The sequence below is a fragment of the Trachurus japonicus genome, chromosome 11 (genome assembly GCF_045865225.1).
Source record: "Trachurus japonicus isolate A0001 chromosome 11, Traja_1.0".
Lineage (NCBI taxonomy): Eukaryota > Metazoa > Chordata > Actinopteri > Carangiformes > Carangidae > Trachurus > Trachurus japonicus.
In genome coordinates this window covers 13,084,882-13,088,306 of record NC_140917.1, presented here as the reverse complement: position 1 = coordinate 13,088,306, position 3,425 = coordinate 13,084,882, and positions in this window count along the sequence as shown.

Here is a 3,425-nt window from a genome sequence, read left to right as displayed (position 1 = left end):
TATATGGTCTAAGTGTTGTTGTTGTTGTTCATCATCTCCATCTTCTAAAGGTGACTTAGTCAATCTGATTGACCTTAGTAACACCAGGTTACTAGGGGTTCTGGCTAGATGGCGTACATGATCTGCAGGAAGTGACGTAGAACCTCACCAAAAATCGTTGCGAACTCCCGACTGGTTAGGTTTAGTAAAACTGACATGTACAGGTGTAAAATAGGGGGAAAAGCAAAAAGTAAGTGAAGCCATTGGTTGGGTTTAGGCACGGATAAGTAAAGATTGCATGTTGTCTATGACATCACTTCCTGCAGATCATGTACTCCATCTAGCAACAACCGTAACTAGGGTCAATCTAACACACAGAGGACTTGCAACAGGGCCGGCAATTGCCCAAGTAAGGCCCAGAGCTGGAAGGGGACCCCCCAGAGAGAGCTAAAAAATGTAATCCTCAATGGTTTGGGATTTTAGGCTTAATGTACGATTAATGTTTGTGGCCATGGTTGGTGGTGGTGGTGGTGGGGGGTCTCCAAGGTACCTATTGCCTGGGGCCCTGGAGTGTCTAGAAATGCCCCTGCTAACCAACTGAGTGAATCTGATTAAGGCTAACAAAAGAAGAAGAAGAAGAAGAAAAAAAAACAGATAAAGAAACATATATTCAAAAAACATTTTTTATTTGGTTTTAGGCATGGTGGAATATGGTTAAGGAGAAAAAGCAGACTTAAGTTTGGAGCAGTCTGCAGTCACACAGAGACCAAGCTGTTGTTTGCTGTATTCAAATACGAACATAATTAGCAGAAGTTATCAAAAGAAACATTATATTGGGGACTAACTGACAATAAATATATTTTTAATTTCATTATATGAGTTCCAGTGTGTCTGAAAGTGTGGGGTTACCCTCACAACTTAAAGTCTTACAATAGGAGGCAGCTACATAAATAAATAAGGAGTCAGTTCAACTGGTGAAACCCAATGTGTTGTAAAATGTGTGTCCCTTTAAAAAAAAACGTTCATGTCACAGCTTGGTCTCTGTTTCCAGCTGCAGCTTCTCCACTCTCAGTCGTCCAAACCTTCTCATTTTGGGCCGAAGACCGAGGACGGGACCTCGGTCACAACAGGTTAAAGCTTTAGGTTTTTGTTTTTTTCTCTCGGTTGGCTACAATTTGGAAAGCTCAGAGAACAGAGAAGCACTTGTCATCATTAAAGCATCATTTCTCATTGGTACTAGCAGCCAGTTTCTACTTCCCTACACTTTTTTTTGTCTTTTCTTGGTTCTTTGTGTTCTAGTCACTGGCTCTTCAGGGCACAAAGTGAGTTTGAATTAAAAAAAACCTTTCACCTCTGCAAACTCACATCATTTGCTCAAAGACCATCACAAAGTAATCCTAACAAACATTTTCATATCGTCCTTACACATGTAAAAAAAATAATGAAAACATTTGAATCAATCCTAATCTAATAATATTAATAATAATTATAATAATAAAAACTTTCAACAGAAGCAAACATTTGTTTTGGCAACTTTTTTTCCTGAACACAGCAGGAAGAACAGAAGACTCAAAATGAAAAGAGAAATGAATCATTCAAAATGAAAACAACTTATGCGTTTCATTTTAAAAAAACTAGCTCGACCACTACGTTCTTCACTCTAAAAACACAGACTTTTTAGGTCTTCCATCTCAAATACACTTTTTGGCATCACATTGGCTCGACAGCTTTCAGTTGTGTGAGAAAGAAGAGTTCTAGTCTTAATACTGCTCTGCTTTGAATAAACCTTTAACACTCATAAAGGGGTTGAGGTAGACCTTGAGGATAAAAGCTTGAGACCACACACACTATATGACCTTTTCGATTTATGTAATAAGAGGCAAAGTCACGTTTTAATTTTAATTCTGAGATGTCTAATTGGCTTTTTAAAAAATATATGTTTCAGATAATTATCATATTTAGTTTAGCTTTAAACTGTCGAAATGACAATCAAGGAAAAGGAGTTAGATGAGGAGTTGTAGTTGTGTACTTACTAGGAATTACTGTAAAATATTATATTGGGTAATTACATGGTTAAATTGAAGGAGAATACATTAGTAATTCATTATTCTATGGACATTAGCTTAGTTGTTACAGCAGTATAGCTCATTAGACATAACAACTATAAAATACATATATATTTAAAAAATATTCTGCTTCAATTTTATTCTGTAATTACCTAGTATTTTACATTAATTCCTGCTAATTATATAACTACAACTTGTCACTATACTTTTTTTTTTTTTTAAACTTTATCTTATTATACTGTCATAATTGTGGCCTATAAATGAAAAATAAACTGATGTTCGCAGATCACTTTTACATTTTGGTTTTGTTTGTTCATGTAGTGGTTGTTGGTCAGTATTGGTGACAACAAACTGTTGTGTAACCTATTTTAAAATGGCCTCTTTTTGGTAATTGGTTTTTCTCAACACTGGGTTTAATTTTATCTGGACTGACTTTAGTTGTGTTCTTTGGTGGTTGAAGCTGACGTTGTGGTTTCCTCTCACAGCTGCTGTCCTCAAGGTTTTACCTACTGTTAGTCGTTCACACACTCTCGTATGTATGTTCCCACGCTCACTAGCATGTTTCTGTGCTTTGGTTATGCGGTTAAGTGTAAAGGTAAAGACTATGAATGTTAAAAAATGTAGAGGTATTTGGTTACATATCTTTTTTTTTTATAGCTAAACATTTGGCAAAGAACTCCTACTTTAAAATAGAAACAAAGTTTTCCGTATAGTATTGACATAAAAAGTCTTTCAAAATATCTGACATCTTCATTTTGGTCTCTCATTAAAAGTTAAGTGTTAAAATCAAACAAAATGCGGCTCCGTGTCGAAGGGGTCCACCTGAAATAATTTTCCAAAACTAGACAAACAAGGCATGAAATATGGTATTTTTTTAAAGAAAGAAAAGAAATTATGAGATAATTTTTTTTGGCTTGGGTTCAGTTAAAGCACTTTACAATCAGGTGACCCCATTCGAACAGGAACTGTCCAAAATTTGTAAGTAAATGTAGACTCTTTCAAAATTAAATGTTCAAAGGAAAATAACGAAAACCATCAAAATGTTTACATCTTTGGGAATCATTCAGCTTGGTTTTCATAGAACTTTTTGGATAGGCTGACTCGGTGACAAACAAGCATTCAGGCGTGTGTCTTCTTTAGCCGCCAACTCGGTGTCTTTGAGGTCCCAGGGTGACCAGTTTGGCATCTGGAGAGTTAACTTGGCAGCGTGTTTTTGTTTTTGGCTTATCTTGAATATGCCATCAGTTTGGTGCAGATGAAACAAGTGCTGTTTTAGTCTCAACTTGTTTTTTTTCTTTAAAAGGACTTCATGGGGTTAAAAAAAAAACCTTGAAATCGTGGCTTTAAAATGTTCACAAAGCTCTCCGGTCCCGTTTTTTT